Source organism: Cryptomeria japonica, chromosome 10 (assembly GCF_030272615.1).
Source record: "Cryptomeria japonica chromosome 10, Sugi_1.0, whole genome shotgun sequence".
Taxonomy (NCBI): domain Eukaryota; kingdom Viridiplantae; phylum Streptophyta; class Pinopsida; order Cupressales; family Cupressaceae; genus Cryptomeria; species Cryptomeria japonica.
Genome location: NC_081414.1, coordinates 770,047,804 through 770,066,174, shown reverse-complemented (window position 1 = coordinate 770,066,174; position 18,371 = coordinate 770,047,804). Strand labels below are relative to the sequence as shown.

The 18,371-nt window shown below is 34.0% G+C and overlaps 1 pseudogene; it reads left to right on the top strand.

Moving 5' to 3' along the window:
- LOC131027006 (L-ascorbate oxidase-like) overlaps positions 1-18,371 on the top strand; it is a 101,560-nt pseudogene that overhangs the window by 64,864 nt on the left and 18,325 nt on the right.

Genomic DNA, 18,371 nt, shown 5'->3' with positions numbered 1-18,371 from the left:
AACCCTATATGACCCCTCTGTGTGTCTGATAAATCATATGCTACTCTCATCGTCGATGGATATGTACACCGAAACTGAATATCTGGCAACTGAATTGGCAAAATCGAACACACTTTTTTATCAGTACGTGATCAAATTTGTGCTAAGAATAAGATAAACATGCTATAGAATCTAAATATACAACATTCAAAATCAAAAATTGTTGTTACACCCTCAAAAATATTTTTTGTTTTTTATACGAGTTTCCATAGACAAGTAGAAACTCATACAAGCATAAATTACAAGATGAACGACTAAAAAGTCTCATACGATAGACAGTATCATGTCACTCGACAAAATGGTCTCTTATGCACACTCTCATACGATACTAGGGTCGACACCAGATGACAAACCCTACTTGTCCATATGACAAAATACAAAAGTATAGAAACTTGTATGACAAACAATAACGAACCGCATGATAAAATGACATAAACAACTTTAAACGAAATTAAAAATGCAAAAATTCAACCAAAAATTCAAAAATTGATAAATGCAAAGGCTAAATATTAATCACTTACTGCTGGGGCATATTTTTGCAGTCGATTATGTTGTCTCTACCACTCGAATCGATGCTCTTGAATCGGGATTGCCATTTTTTTCCTCGCAAGAGGATTTTCAAATTTTCACTTTGAGAGGTAAAAATGAATTGACAATGACACATTCAACCCCTAATATAGCCCAAACCCTAATTTTTAAACTTGGTCCGATGGACATAAAATTTGTACCCTTCATGAAATCGACTGTCCTAAGTCCATTTTTGAGATCGAAATCAAAATCTGACATAAATTTTCTAGTCAAAAATTGATAATGTTTACCACTTAGCACTTTTATCCTCAAGTCAATTTTAGACTCTCAAAATTAATTCTTACATCAATCTTCGTGCTCAAAAAATTATCATCGCTAAATGTTTTTTATCTTCTCAAAATTACCTACAATCGTTATACCCTTGCTATCTTTTGATTTCACTCTCAAGGGGGTATACTCATTACATCTTTCTCATCACATCTTTTTAGTGATCATTACATCATCAAAAGTCGAGAAATTTTTCTTCATATAAAGTCGAGCAAAAAAATCTTTTCAAACAAAGAAAATCAATTAAAACTTGTTACTAGGGGCATCTTAACTAAGTCATGTCATATCAAGCTGAGATTCTTTGATGTCAAATAAAGCAATCTCTACGAGCATATCAATTTTTTGTCCTTATCTGAATCAATCTTCAAATCGGTGTTTAGTTTCATCATATCAAATCAAGCTAGACATTCTCTCTCACTAGTCGATTCTTGTTCAGTCAAGTTCGAAATTAGTTTTATCGCTTTGCTGAGTCAATCCTTGTTCAATCAAGTTCGGAATCAGTTTTATCGCTTTGCTGAGTCAATACTTGTTCAATCAAGTTTGAAATCAGTTGTGTCTCTCACTCAATCTAGTTCAATCAATCTAGTTCAATCAAGTTCTAGATCGATGCTTGTTTCTTGATCAATCAAGTTCAAGAACAGTATCTTGCTCTGCTCAGTCCTAGTTCAATTAAGTTCAGGATCGGTATCGCTTTAATTAAATCTGTTTAGTTTCATCTCTCAAATCAAGCTGAACATCTCGCTCTTCATCATTTTGTGATCCATCAAGTTTAGAACTAATATCTATTTGACATCAACTATTCTTTGAAACAATGTGCTACTCGCACATTAATTCAAAGAGGGGAAAATGTAATACACTAAAAATGGTCACCTAAACCATGGGCCCCTAATCTCGACAACATCACCAAGGTCCTAATTAAAGGCAATTAAATCAACCTTGAGCACCTAATTAATTAATTCTTTAATCATTAATGTTACATGGCAAATTAATCACTCAATATTAATTAAATATTTATTTAATTAATTAATCATTCCAAGTAAATAATTTTGATCAATTATCCTATTTATTTAATTAAATATCCTAGCATATTTAATTAATAAATAAATAAATTTGACATTGATCATAAAAGAGGAATTAATTTAGAAAAATAGATTTATCACAAAAAGAGGAATTAAATTACAAAAAGAGATTAATCATAAAAAGAGGAATTAATCTACAAAAGAAAAACTTAAGTTGAAAACAAAAGAAAAGAATTAAATTGAGAGAAGGAATCAAACTTAAGATATTTCTTTTTCTAAAATTGAGATAACTTGAGAAATAAGAAAATCAATTAAATTGAATTAATCATTTTCTCTAAAAATTAAAACTCAAAACTTTTCTTGAGGAAAGAGGCTCAGTTATATTGGAAAGACTTTTTCTAAAAAAAATCTTGAGCGAATTAAAGAAAAGTGCATGGACCCACCTATTTTTATCTCAAGTGCATGAAATCAACTAAATTTATCTACAATGCAAACTCAAACTTATAATCTGAATGCATTCAATCAAGCTATAATTGGAATCTATCTCAAGATTAACTTAATCCGATCTATCAATTATTTCAATTAACCTGGATTGTGCTTTTTTTTTGAGAAATCTCAACCACTCATTGTTAATCGATCTTGATCGTTGGTCTCTCCTTTGAGTCTCTATAAATTCAGCCATCATCTCTCATTCAAAACACCCTAGAGATTTATTGTTATTGTGCAGTTTTTGCTTTGGAGTCATTGAAGATATTGTGCTTTGAGATTATTGCATCTTAGTTTAGCTTTTTCCATACTTAGTTTAATCATTATTGCTTGAATTCATCTAGCTTAATATTCATTCATTTATCTTAATATTTATTCATCTAGATTAATATTCATATCTAGCTTAATCTTGCATCCATTTAGCTTAATCTTGTGCTCATATAGATTAAATCCTTTGTCTTGGTGTAGTCGAGTCACTAGTATTTCTTACACAACTCTGAGAACAAGTCTATACTCGCATCGTTTAGAAGGCAATAGGTCAATTTGCTATAGTTTTTATATTCATAATTATATCTGTCTAACCATGCATGCAATGACTTAATTGAAATGTTAAGTCTTACAGCTTGTAGACTTTATCCACTTTTCACACATAGACTTCCCACTATCAAGTGATGGGTTTGGAAGAAAGAAACAAATGTTTCATATTCAGATGGAAGCTTATCCAACAAGTTGAATATCAATTGACCATCCTTTTTGTCAATGCCACAATCCTTAAGCTTTGCTCTTAGCTCATTAGCCTTAGTGACATAATCTTGGATTATATCAAAATTATTGGGATCCAAGTTGGTGATCTTATTGTCAATCTTGTAGTCTCTAATTTCATCAACTTGACCATACAATTTTTGAAAGATATTCCAAGCCTCTTTGATTGTGGTACACTTCTCAATGTAAAAAATGAGATCATTTGATACATACTTTCTCAAAGTTCCAAGAACCATACAATTTTTAGTGATTCATTCTAATTGAGCATTAGGATCAGCCTTTGGATCCGCTGGTGCTATTATTGTTCCATCTATGTAATGTGTGAGTCATTTTTCCATTAGTTTATTCCATGATTTAATTTTCAATGATGCATAATTAGGTGGAGTCAAAGGTGGATATTTATGAGGACCCATATGAACAAAAATAAAAAAGCACAAGGAAAGAGAGACACAATCACACAAGACACCCCCCAAATTCACTCAATCACCCACCCACCCCAAATGATGATTTGGCACTTTATACTTAGTGTGTGTACAATGGGCCACTTACAAAAAATGGCAAAGTGGACTTATGATTTCAACTTTACAACTGCCTCAAATAGGCCAAAGTAGACTCAAACTGATAATGCAAGAGATCTGAACTAAGATCCAAGCAAATTACAAGTACCAAGTAGGCCAAAATAGACCAATTTCTGAAAGTATGATTTCTACCTAATTTGGTGAAAAATTGATAGCACCACATGAAAGTAGACAAAAATTATGTACTTTAGAAAAAAAAACCTGAAAAGGAGGTCATATGAACCCGAACGAAGCATTTGAAGTTGGAAAATTGAGGATTGGACAAGTATAGTTTTGAAAAAATGGAAATTCCAAAACAACTGCCCACCAAAATCAAAAAATTAGCCCAAATAAAACAAAATTGCACTGAAAAAGGCCTCAAAATGACCAAGTTATGAGCTTTCAAAGTTGGACCGTATAATCAAAAAATCAAATGGAGAGGGGGTATTTTTCTTTTTTTAAAGTGCTGATGTCAGCAAATCATTGTATTAAATTTGATGGTCATATGACCGTCACTAGACCATCGCACTATTTTTGTTGATCGTATGGATTCTGATGTGGCAAGTGACGTGGCAAGGTGACATGGCAGTTGATGTGGTAGGGTGATGTGGTAGTTGACTGGGCAATACAACCGATGACATGGAAACCACATCTCACTGTATGGAGTTGACTAGGTGCAATGACGTGGACTACTAAATCGGCTGGTTGACTGGGTCCAGTCATACGCTGTGTGACACTCTTTGTTGACTGCGCTCAGGGGCTTGCGTGGCATACAGTGGATCACACATGGTAGACACTGTGGGTGCCTGCATGGAACACAAGAAGCCCGGGAAGACGACATCAGTGGAGCACAGGAAACCCGAGAAGATGGCGTTGGTGACTACAAGAAACTCGAGAGCTTTCTGGAGCAAGAGTTGTGGAGACCGGAGGTATGGTTACGGTGGCGGGCCTACAATAAATTATAGAGTATGAGTATGGTGGGGGCATGGGTATACAACCCTGCCAATATAATATTATTTTGATAAAAAAAATTTACAAACAATTTATTTTTAAAACTACAAAATATAATAATATGAAAAATAAATATTTTTTTTGTAGAAAAAATTTATATTATTTAAAAAAAAAAATGTACTGTATTACCCGAATTGGGTAAAAAATTCCTCATCCGAAAGTGCACTTTTTCCAAGTATAGGTGAATTTATACTCATTTTTTTATGGAAACAGCCTCCCAGATGCAATGGTGAGATCGAAAACATTGTAGGATGCTTTCAAAACGTGCAATATCTCAGATCCAAAAATGAATCCCTCCATGATGTCTCCCAAAAAGTAATCAATGAAGCCCCAATAGATCTAATACCATGTAAGAATCTGCCAAGATCAAGGGCACAATGAAAAGCACAAATAAGAGAGACAATAGTTTGACAAGAACAAACTGCATTCTCATAAATATGCAAATAGAATCAACTGGATTATCCAATACAATGAAGATGAGCCTGCTTATGTAGGCAAGGCCAAATGGATATGTGAGCACACAATCATGACATTTGGCTCAATGAAAAAGAAGGGTAGGTAAGAATATGTAGGGGTAGGTAGGAGAAATAATATAGTATTCCACAAGAGGTGGATCACCCACCGAATGTGGAATGTAACAACAAGATAAGATCACGAAAGGTGGAATTTCTCCTACAAGCATCATCCCTATGTGCACATTCCCTAAATGTCTCATATCCAAACTACAATGAGGTGCATTATCCCAAGTCAAGTTAATTAAAGTATAATTATATCCTATAAGAATAAATAATTACACCATCAAAAATGCCAAATAAAAAATTGAGATCTTAGTTGGCATAATTAGACTAGAATATCAATTTCAATTATTTTATTTTGGTGAAGCCAATTCATCTTACATTTTACATAATTTTTTATTTAGATTTTCAATCAGTGAGTTTTCTTTTGCACAAAATTTTAGATTACATGCAATTTATTTATTATACACTTGCATTAATCAACTGGTTACAATATTTCAACCTTATATTACTCAATTAAGTGCCTTATGTATCAAAATAGTTTAATCATTTGGTTAATCATCAATATCATTTATATCATTAAATATCACTTCATTAAATAGTTTTTTATTACATCATTTTTATTTATATTTTCATTTTTAATAAACTGTGAGTTATACTAGGCCATTGAGAGAATAAAACAATTTTCATATTTTTGTTGAGCTAGTTCTCGTGTATCACTTTCTATAAAGAAGTATGTATTTTGAAGCTTATACATGTTTATGAGTTTTATAATACAATTTTTAATTTTGATATTCGTATAGGAATATGTTACAAACTCATCACTTCTCATTCTTTAACTAGTAATGGTATTGATCCTAAGATGTATGTTGACTTGTTCCAACCAAGAAACTTATGAGAGACATTTGTCATTAGTATAGCACACATCTTGCCTAGTATACCTTAAGATAGTTCCCTTGATGCTTCTAATGATGAGGATATCCTTTCAATACAAGTGTGTAATGAACAATTGAAGAATATTGACCAATAATTGGAGGGTTTTCAACAATTCACGAGTACATAACACTTGGCTAGAGAGGTAGTCCCTTTGATTGAGAGTCTAAGAAAGTTGATAGAAGGTTATTCGCATGATATGAATGTTCCACACATTCTCCATTATGTCTACCACTATACAGAATTGTAATGTCATCCATTTTAATTATGGGTTTAATCATATTAATCAATATAATTATGTGGCACTTTCAACCAATATCCCTTTTATTTCTAAAAACACCGATCAGCCATCTCCATCTATCATGTACAATAATGCTTCATATACTTACCATAATATCCCTTTCAACCCACCATCACAATCATATTTTCACAAAACAACTCACTGATTAATTCTACCATAAACCCATTGTTGCAAAATATGTCGTCATTACAACAAGAATTGGTCAACATAAACCAAATCTAATCCCAAAAGTTTTTTGCATCATATTGCATGAGTTTCCCGCTATGAATATTTATTCTTAAGACTTCCATTCCATAACATATAAAACATCTTGCCTAATATACCTAAAAATCACTCATGTCATGCTTCTCATGATGAGGATGCCCCTTCAATACAAGTGTGTAATGAACAAGCGAAGAATATTAACCAAGGATTGGAAGGTTTTCAACAACTGGTGAGTACATAAGACTTCGCTAGAGATGTATTCCTTTTCATTGAAAATCTAGGGAAGTTTATACAAGGTAATTCACTTGGTATGGATTTTATACACATCCTCTAATTCCATCCATGTTAGTAATGGGTTTAGTCATATCAATAAATATAATTATGTTGCACCTTCAACCAATATCCCTTTTATTTCTCAAAACACCCATCAACCATCTCCACCTCACACTTTAAAAAAAATCTTCATATAACTATACTAATATCCCTTTCAACCTACCATCATAATTATTTTTTCACAAAACAACTCACCTACTGATGCTACCATAAACCCATTGTTGAAAAATGTTTCTTCATTACAACAATAATTGGCCAACATAAGACAAACCCAATCCCAAACAACTCCCACCATATTTCATGAGTAGCCCACTTTTAATTTTCATTATTAAGAATTTCATCCCACAACAGATAGAGATAACTCATTTTGAGAAACATAATGGGAAACGTGATCCTAATGCTCACATGTTGGTATTTACTACATTATGTAACAATTTTAGTTTTGAGGATGCACTTCTTAAAAAAAATCATATATCCTTGAGAGTAACTATCATGGATTGGATTTTCTCTTTAGCTTATAACTCAATTAATAATTTTAAAAAATTTTGTAACATTTTTAAAATAATATTGGCTTGCAAGTTGAAATAACTATTTTGGTGCATTTCAAACAAGGTGTGAAAGAGAAAATGACTGATTTTATTGGTATATATCAAACTTTATATTCACAAATTTCTTATTCCCTTTTTTATGCTAATTTTCAAAGAGTTTTCATTAGTAATTTACAACTACATACTAGAGATAATATTTTGTTTATGAAGTTTTCATCAATCACATAGTTGTGCATAGAACTTCATGATTATCAAATTTCAATTAGTCAATGTGAAGACTCTTCATTTATGACTCTAGTTAACAAATCCAAAGAGGCTCCTCAAATTTACCAAGGATTTAAGAAGCAACACAAGAATTTGATTAAGATAAACACTCATTCCTCCAATAACATTGAAACTCAAGTTGTATCTATGTAACATCTCTTAGTTTAGCTTACTTTTATTCTAGACCAAACAATTACAACTTTACATACATTTTGATGTATTTTTCTTTTGATTGCTACTATAGTGCTCGCAGGTAGCCTTCCTTAGCTTGGTGGAGGAATGTCCTTTTTGATCATCTCACCATTTTGATAGATGATTTTTCTATAAATGATTTAGATATTATTTCTATACATACAAGACCACCCATTCTAGATGCTTCTCCTCCTACCCTATTTGTTGTGTCTAAGGGTTCAATATGTAATGTTCCCTACTAGGACACTGCCAATCTCCCAATAATTAATCATCTATTACTTAATACTATCATGCCTTAAATTAATTTATTAAACTAGATGGCCATATTTATTCATACTGTAATTGATAGTGGCTATATTGAAACCCCAATTCTTACTTCCTTCCTAATTTCAACTTTAGATGGGGATTTACTTGTTTAGAGGACATTGGCACAACCTCCATAAGTGGGCCCAGGTTTCAAGAACATCTATCCGAACCACCCTTAGGCCTCACCTAATTTGGTATAGATTTACCTCGCCTCTCCCTAACTATACCATGCCTCTCCTTATGACTCAAGAAATAGAAATGATTAAGTAATTGGGCTATAAGTATACTAAATCCTCACATATTATGAATACATCTGAAATTATGTATGTCAGTCATACATATTGGAGTCTGTATTAATATTACTAATAAATTTGGCATTGGAACATTATTAGGATTAATATATTAAGCATATCTCCATTCATACCACAAAGAACAAATATGTTACTACCTAAAACCTATTAAGAATTATGATCTGATCTAATCCATGGTGATTTCATTAGATGATTTAATTATTTTCCTTTATATCTCTCAATGTGAGGGGGAAGTTAGACCTCTTCATCATGTATTCCTTTTGAAAATAGACACACCCTTTCACCATTAGCACCCTTTGAAAGAGTGCAACTCTTCATTATTTCTACCCTTTCAAAGTGACACAACCTTTCACAACTAGATATGTACTTCTTATTGAAATCAAATTTACACTTTTGACTTTGAAATTATAATACCTCATTCAAATGAGTTCTCTTCTCCCTTTCATATATCACATTTGGGAGAGTCACACCATGCCCTTTGACCATTCATTAACTTCAGTCAAATTTTAATTATATATAGTGATATTCCTTTATATTTTAGTTCATTTTTTATTTTGTATTCTATAATATGTTAAATTATATTATTATTTATTGTTAACTATATTTTAAAGTGGGGACACTATAGTCCACCTCACCCAATATTTCTTGTCTTCAAGCAATGATGATGGGGTGTTCAAAATGACTTCCAATATGAAATGGCCTTGGAAACACACATGGAATAAACGTGTTGGAAATATAACTAGTATAAACAAAACATGGAGAATACACAAAAAAATATGGAACATACACATGGATATATGCAAACAAGGAGAAAACACATAAAACTATGGAGCATACATGCAAATACATGTATTTTTGGATTCCTTCTTATTGACTAGAATGGTTCATTGATTCATGTTTACCTTGCAAGTTGGCAAGATCAAAGCTCTAATACCATTTGTAATGTCCCCTATTAGGATGTTGCCAATCTCCCAATAATCAATCATCTATTACCTAATACTATCATGCCTTAAATTATTATTAAATTAGATAGCCATATTTATTCATAGTATAATTGATAGTGACTATATTGAAGCCCCAATTCTTACTTACTTCCTAATCCTCAACCTTGGAATGGGATTTACTTATTTATGGTGCACTGACACCACCTCGATAATTGGGCCTAGGTTTCAAGAACATCCATCTAGACCACCCTTGAGGCTCACCTAATTTAGGATAGATTTACTTCACCTCTCCCTAACAACACCACACCTCTCTTTATGGGGTAAATAGAAATGATTAAGTAATTAGGATATAATTATACTAACTTCTCTTGTAATATGAATATATAAAATTGAGTATGACGATCATACATATTGCAGTCTATATTAATATTACTATTAAATTCTACATAGGGAACATTATCAGGCTTCATATATTAAGCATACATATTAAGAACATCCCAATTCATACAACCAAGAACAAAGATGTTATTGTCTATAACTTAATAATAGTTTTGACCAGATCTAATCCATTGTAATGTCACTTGATTCTTTGATTCCCTTCATTTATATTGAGTGAGAGGTCACACCTCTTCATCATGTATTCCCTTTGGTAAGAGACACACCCTTTAAAAGATTGCAACTCTTCATTATTAATTCCCTTTGAATAGGACACAACCTTTCACAATCAAATTTACACTTCTTAGTTAAATCAGATCTGAATTCCCAAATTATAACCCCTTCAAATTAGTTCTCTTCTCCCTTTTATACCCCATGTTTGGAGGAGTCACAACCTATCATTTTATGCCTTTCGATCATTCATGAAGTTTAATCAAATCTTAATTATATTTAATTATATTCCTCAAATTTTATTTTAATTTTAATTTTTTATTCTTTAATTCTTTTATATTTTAAATTTAGTTGTTATTATTTATTATTAAATTGTATTTCAAAGTGGGGACATTACATAGTGTGTTGCTTGCTTCTTTAGTAGTTACTTTCCAGCCATTGTCAAGAATGAAAATTTTTAACTTTCGGTTTGTTCTAGTTATTTCTACTCCTATTCATTCTTCTATAAATTTACTTTCTAGTAATTATTATAAGGGGTTCTTTTGCTCCTTTTTCTCTTTAGTTTCAAATTTAAACTATGACTCATCTTGGGCAATTATACAAAGGAGGAATACAGATCCTCTTAAGTTTACTTCTCCTTTTCCCTCAAAGTCTTTTCTTGTGAAGGATTTTAATTCTATCTTTGGTGAAGGTTTTGATGTGTTTTTTTGTTCATACTATTTCTCAATTTCTATTTTTGAGCCCTTTGTAAAAGGTTTTGGGTCTTTCAAAAACCTACTTAATAAAAAATTTCATATACTTTTAAGTCCTTACATTCCATTATGCTTCAATTATTAACAAAAATCCAACTAAGCTTCCCATTGATCAACCAAGTACACACCTCTCCAAACTCATCAAACTAAAAAAATAGTAACAACATTGGGTAGTCAACAAAAAACTCTCTCCAACGGCTCTTTAAAATAAAAAAAATGATTTCTTATGCAAAAGTTATGACCAAAATCATGTAATAAAGAACATCTAGCTTCTAGGATATAAAAACATATCAATACTACAAAGTTTGGTAACCAAACCTTTTCTATTGCATAGAGATCAAAACTAGATTTTTGATGAGTATAAGAAGTCCAAAATTTGACAATTTGGGTGAAAGTTATGCCCATTGGACAAAAAAAAATCCAATTTGACTATATAGAGGCACTTTGGTGGACTTGAAACAAAACTCCAATTTTATTAAATTTTTCTTTCAAAAGTTGAGGAAAAAATATTTCTAGGGTGGGCCAACAAGCTAGACCCACCCCAAAATTAAATTGGTTTAATATTAACTAGTGGTTTTATTAAATGTATTGCACTACATATAAGAGTGAATTTAATAATTAACAATGTAGTTAAAAGATTAAATTGGGTAGTTTTAATTTTAATTTTATTTGGTAGTTTAAAATTTGGCTGACATGATTGAACCCAAACGCAACAAATGAATAGTTTTAAAAAAAAAATTACACCCTTTGGGTGAGCTAGAGGTGGTGGGGTTGGCACCATAGGACTATGGAGTATCACAACCTATGGTGCTTGTATATTTGTGGGCTATAGACTATCGTATCTATAGTCCTACAAGCCATAACCTGCAATCCATCAGGTTGAGTGGGGGTACCTCCCTCAAGACCTTATATAATATATATATATATATATTCCTTCAAACACCAAAATCAACCCCACAACCTATTCAATTTTTTTTATTTGTATTTTTGTAGGTACAAATTTTTAGTTTGATGGTACAATAATTTTTTTATATATATATTTGGAGTATAGACACCATGGTTTGAGTCGTATGACCAAGGCTAGGGTAAAAAAATATTCAAAATTTTTAAACTTTTTGAAACATAGTGAAATTTAATATCAATCTTCAATTTTCAGCTAACCTGAAACCAACCATAAGGCTTATTTTTGTTTAGTAGGTCATTTTTGCAAACACCCTCCCAAAACCATCATTTGAATGCACAACCAAGAAACCCATTTGATACAATATTTTCCAAACCCCAAATCTGCAATCAATATCCATGACTTTCACTTTGCAACTTCTCCTCTTAAGCTATGGTTATAACTCCAAAACAATCATGAAATCTCTTATACCACTTGTTAGGAAATAATGATCATATGTAGTTAAATTTAGCCTATTTCTTACATAACCCATGAGAGAAAAGAATGCATACAAGTTTAAAAAATTACCATTATGCAAAGATTAAATAGAGAATCTGCAAGATAACGCAAGATATGCCTTAAGAAAACCCTTAGAACGAAATAATCCAACCTCCAAAAGAATCCATAGTCCATGTATTATTCTATCATAAAGTAGTACAGACCATTTATAGAGCTACAATGAATACTCTTGAATCATTGAGCCCTCCAATGCATTAGCATGTGTCCAAGAATGAATCCACATCCCATGCCATGCTCCAAAAATGCAATCCTCCAAAGGAACCAATACAATGACAGTCCAAAACCATGAGCCAACCTTAACCACTAAAAATGTGCTCGCTTTTATCAACTCAAGCTCACAAAAATACAACAAAGTGGTAAAGTAAAACCATGTACTCATAACACCATTGACCCTATATTCAATATTGGGTACTATATTTTCTCTTTTTAAATATCTTTCTCCAATATTAAATAATTACAATATAATACTACAATGTTACAATACACCCCATCAAAGTAGCTCTTACAATATTTCAATAGAATCTACACATGTTACAAGTCCATGTCCAAATGAAATAATAAATAAATATTACAATTATAAACATTATTATTTAAGGTGTAAAAAACTTTATTTAAGAAAAAACACATTTAAGAATGTTTAGATGTGTCTTGAAGGTGTTAATTCTTTTCTCCTTTCCAATTTATATTTTGTGTTCACATGAAATAGGTGACTAGGAAAGTTCTTAAGAATGGGTACCGGCATTAAGTAACCTCATAGGTCGGTAAATCCAAGAATCCCTTGGCCCCTTCCATTACTAGATGCATTGTTAAAGAGATGGAGGTAGAGGAGAATGTTTTTGAGGACTCTACTTCCTTGTGGTCTATTGGGTCCAAGTGGACTCTGTGCAAATCTGTCCCTCATTTGACTACCCTCCCCCCTCACTTGCAAGCTCGTCGAGGAAATGGGATTTCCCTACCTTTGATGATAAGTTCAATGAGTTATGTGATTCCTATAACGAATTGGAAATTATATTGCATTGGCTTTTGGGGTAACTAAATGCGGCAAAAAAGAAAATTAATAGGCATAAGGCCCTTGCCAAAATGGATTCTAGAGTTTTCAATTGGGCAATAGATAATAAAGATCAAAGGATTTGGATGACAACAAAGGATTTATTAGAGAATCTTGAGAAGTGGGAAGGTATGGAAGAGGAATTGAAGGGATCTATGATAAGATGGATTTAAAGGAGGATAGAAAGGAGACAATGAAAGCAATCGAGGTTCTCTAGGACAACTAGGTATTACTAAAAAGGTGAGGAAATGATAGCATGTAATAATGAAATGTCAAAGAAGAACTATGCAACTCTATAGGTGATTTAGGAAAAAATTGATAGAAGGTAGGCTAAAAACAAATGCCACTTGGATTCTTCGCCTACTATTGGATTAGAGCCATCAGTGTCAAGGGTGAAAGCAACATTGGAGCACTCTTCTATTTCTTCAAGTAAAGGTTCGAACAAGAGGCTCTCCTTCTTTGAAAAAGTGAAAGTTATGAGCTAGGATTAGAAAATTGAGAAGTCCCTCACCAAGTAGGCCATCAGTTCATGTCTTTAGTGGGGGGTGTTTTTTTCTATTCGTCTAGTCTAGTCTAGTCTAATCTAGTCTAGTTTAGTGTAGTCTTGTCTAGTGTAGTCTTGTCTTCTAGTTTTGTGGTGTTTAGTTCTGGGTATCAACTGGGCTCTTTACTTTTTGGTAGTTGGCCTATGGTTTGGGTATCTCACTCCTCATGAGACCCTAGGTTTCTTCACTTTAGCAACTATGTAATTGTTTGGGCCTCACCTGGTTTAATCTAATTAGATTATTAGGTAACCTCATTAATGTTGTTTTATCTCCTCATTCTATGAGAGCTAATTTCTTTTGTTCCTAGCCTAGTGGGATTCCCATTTACATGTTTGTATGTATTTCTTATATATTTTTTTTAATTCTAAATTTAAATTTTGTTTTCAAATAAAAAATTCTAAACCAAAAAAAGGAAACATAGCTTCAACACTTGAATCGACTCTTGATTGTATATTTCAAGATATGTGCTTCTAACTTCAATCTTCTATGAGACTAAAACATATCAACACAAAATTCTTGTCCAGACAAAACTTGTAAATATAACATTAGATGCATAATCATAGATAAAATAAAGCACATGATACTCAAAGATCTTCACTTAAAACATGATATATAGTAATATCTATAAAAATATTGATGCCCTCCTAAATGGCACAAGATTAGTCTATGATCAACAACACAAAAGACACGAAACCGTTAGTGTTAGTTAATCAAAAATTAATCTAAAAAGGCATACCAAGAGAGACACTAAAAAGCATGCTAATTTATCTAATAAACAAAAACACAGATTATGAGGCATCTCCAACTGCCTCTTAGCATGGCCTTAGCTCCTTCTCCCTTGTTCCTCTCCTCTCCAAGTTCCAAAATAGTGTAGCTCTCAGCAGCTTTTTGCACTATGGATGCTTATGGAGGATTGAGATTGTAGTATAGCACTAAATGTGAAATAAAAAGCCAAATACTATGCTATTGATGCTAAAATGATTGATTCTACCAAAAGACAAGATTTTAGTTATACTATGCTAAATGCTCTCTAAAAATGTCTATAGCTTAAATGCATACAAGTTTTCAGGATCTGGATTATGAAGGAATGGGCTCTATTTATAGAAAAAATGGAGCAATGAATGGCTAGGATTGAAGGGTTTAATCAAGGGTCAAGCTTGAAAGTTGGGGATCCATGTGCACAATTTGCACCAATGAAATGGTGACAAGTGTCAACACAGGATTGGGTTGAGAGAAGAGGTTGGAGGCATTAAAGGCTTGAGAAGACTTCATGGTTATCTAAAGGCTAAGGGTCAAATCTAAATTAAGATTATCACCTTGATTAAGAGTTAATCCAAGGATAAATCTTTGTGCAAATGATTAAGAGATAATCATGGTCAAAGCATTAAAGGCTTGATGAGACCCTTGGGTTGGGTAGAGGTTGAGTCAAAACAAATGTTTTAACCATGTGGAAGGGTTTGGGTTAACCATTAATGGTTATTGGAGACTTTGGGAGATTAAGTGGTTGAAAGTTGGAAGCCTTTAATGGCTATCAAAAACTTTGAGGAATTAAGTGGTTGAAGGTTGAAAGCCTTTAATGGTTATCAAAGATTTTTTGGCTTTGAGAAGTGACTCCATTTTGCTTAGGAATGTGACAATGTTTAGGGGAGGGATTAGGCTAATTAGGAAGGGGTTAGAAGAATCTAGAAGGGGATTAGATTTTGCAAGTGGATCTGGTGGGTGAGGGAAAATAGGATTTTATTAAAATAAAAATTCATTTATTTCAATAAATGTGTGCAACTTGCTTTTGTAAGAAAATGCAAGTGGGGTGGGGATAATGATTTAAATAAATGTTTTATTTAATTTATTTAAAAGAGGAAAAGGGGATTTAATTAAATAAATTGATTTTATTTATTTAATTGATTGAAATTTGATTTAATGAATTAATTAAAATAAATTGAATAATTTATTTAATTAATAGAAGAATGTTTGGGGATGAATTAATTAAATATTAATTTAATTAATTGATGGCTAGTGGATTTTTAATCAAATAAATACGAAATATTTATTTAATTAAAATGGACAGATTTATGTGACTACATTTGCCCCTCTTTGAGACGGTGCGGTTTATCGCATTGTTTCAAAGAAAGAAAAACTGGTGTGAAGAAATGCCCCATAAAATATAAATTTAATGGGTGGTATGCCCCCTCGAGAGATGGGCTGGAAAATTTCAAAAAATCGGGCAATCTCTCGAAAAAGAATGAAAATTGGCAGGGTGATAGAAGAGAAGAAGTTAGGTATACTGGTGAAAAATAGAAGAAATCAGGGGAAACATGGAGAAATGGGGGGCTCGGGAAGTTCATAGGGACTATGGCGATGAGCGGGGCGAAGTTATGGTGACGACAAAGGGTATAAATGGGGTGAAAGGGGTGAAAATAGGATCATTTGTAACCACGACCAGTTGAAAACAAGAGCTCTGATAGTGACATTTGGAGGAGCAAGGAGTAGCTACGATGCCAATTTCGATCACCGAGCACAGATTTGAGCGAGCCCGACGGTTTCAACGGCCAGAGGACTACGGACCAGCTGTATGCAAATTCGAAAACTTAATTTTCATGCATTTTTGATAGGTTTTTAGTTGAGTCCAAGTCAAGTCGGAGCAAGAGCGCTGGAACTCTGGTTTTGGCACTTTTGCTCCATAAACTAGCGCTATTGTACCACAATGGCGCTATTGTGCTCTTGTTTGAGCGCTTTTGTGTTTAATTAGCGCTATTGTATGCTAGTTTTAGCGCTATTGACTAAGTAGCGCTATTGGAGGGTGAATTGAGCGCTATTGTTGTGAAGGAGCACTATTGTATAGCTGGTTTAGCACTTTTGTAGTTGTAGCGCTTTTGTTAGGGTTGTAGCGCTATTGTGTAAAACTAGCGCTTTTGTAGGTAAAATAGCGCTTTTGCTTTAGGATAAAGAGATTCCCCAGTTTGGACAAAACAAATCTCCTGATGCTAATGATTGATGGATGGTGAGGTGAAGTGGGAGTTGTTTTGAACCATAGCAGCCCAATGAGACTTAGGTCATTTGTTAGGATAAATACCCGTTGAAGTCTAGGTGGCTATGATTGCTTACCTATTGAGACCCGAAGATACTTGATCAAAGTATCTGATGATAGTCTAGGTTTAAACTTAAGAAAGTTTGAAAACAAAACAAATGATGATGATTTGATGAATGTCGATGTGCAGAAGGATCTGCGCGTGTTGCAGTTACGCGAGCGTCATCCTGCGACATAGGGGTTGCGGGACCGATTGACTCAGACTGAGATAGACTGCATTGCGGCGACTAGTTTGTATGAGGTGATGCACATGCCCGTGATTCATATGAATCACGGTTTGATTACAGCATTGGCAGAGCGGTGGCACAGTGAGACGTGCACCTTTCATTTGGCATAGGGAGAGATGACTGTGACCTTGGAGGATGTGTGGCGCATCCTTCGGATTCCGATTCGAGGGGAGCTAGTCACATATGACAGATCTTGGGGGACGGTTTCATGTCAGAGGATTTTTGATGATGATGTATATATTGACGATGGCTTGATCACATGGGAGGATATAGTGGCACTTTATGAGCCCCTTCCAACAGTGTTGTCAGGGATTATGGGAGGACTTCTGTGTCCAGACGGGCGGTCACATGGATTGGTAGTGGGATGGGGACAGGTGATAGAGATGATGATGACCGAGGGGACTCGATTTGCATGGGGGTCGTGCGTGCTGGCGCACATGTATCAGGAGCTCCACGAGCTAGTGTACCGAGGGAGGGGTTCTCTAGCAGTAGGCATGGTGTTGCTACATGTTTGGGCATGGGAGCACCTACCAGTGACTCGACCAGTGAGTCTCAGATTCTGAGCCGTGGATCAGCCATACATGTTTATGTACAGTGGCATGATGAGTCAACCCCACTTGGGGAAGTTAGAGTGGTGGTGGCGGGCATTGGATGACTTAGATGCAGTGATATGGCGGCCATACTTGGAGTGTGAGCCATGGGATGATGATGCAGAGGCACTACCGTATGTGTTCATGACCCGATTCCTCATTGGAAGGACCTCATACCATGTGGAGAGACAGGTGCCTAGACGAGTGATGAGGCAGTTCAGACGACAGCAGGGACTGCCTAGTGGATTTGGAGAGTATGCACGGGTTATTTGGGAGCGGTATGCATGGGGTCCAATGCTACCGTATGATCAGGCACTGGCAGAGTTTCGGACACTACAGGCGAGGCCATGGGACCTACGACCGAAGGTCGTTGATGTAGGGGTGACAGCAGAGTATACACAGTACCGAGCGGCACACCCGATCCGACGGATATCAGACCCGGCAGAGTCGATCCCAGCTTTTGAGGATGAGGGGGGACG